Source organism: Brassica oleracea, chromosome C2 (genome assembly GCF_000695525.1).
Source record: "Brassica oleracea var. oleracea cultivar TO1000 chromosome C2, BOL, whole genome shotgun sequence".
Lineage (NCBI taxonomy): Eukaryota > Viridiplantae > Streptophyta > Magnoliopsida > Brassicales > Brassicaceae > Brassica > Brassica oleracea.
The window spans coordinates 24,849,793-24,850,313 of NC_027749.1; positions in this window are offsets into that span (position 1 = coordinate 24,849,793).

A 521-nucleotide genomic window follows, 5' to 3' on the forward strand; every position below is an offset into this window, starting at 1 on the left:
AGGCTAGCAGTTAATGTTCACCGCTTTATATCCCATCACCTCTCGAGATTCGGAAAAGTCATTTCAAACCCTCTCCATCTGAACCATAGATTCTGCCAAACGTAATAAAGACCGTTAGATCGAGTAAGCTGAATCTAAATAGGATAAGAACTAATCATTATCTTAACGAAAAGATAAGATCGATAGCTAGATTCTAGCTTCCGAGACAAAGGATTTTATTCGGAAGCTGGGGGCAACTGTTGGACCCGAATATGACCCTCAGGTGAGGTACCGATAAGCGTGAGCTAGCATGTGGGTTGCGATAAGCCCATCATAACAAAGGGAGCTGAAAGCCGAGCTGACGACTGGACCTGGGAGACATCATAGCAGAGGTCACGACAGAAAGTGAGCTAACACCTTAAGAGACTCGGTCAAGAGGAGCCTAAAGCGAGTTCCGTAATTGAAGCCGAATATCTCGGAGAACAGTTGAAAAGCTGCCAACGAAACATAGACTATATAAAGATGGAGAAGATAAAAGACAA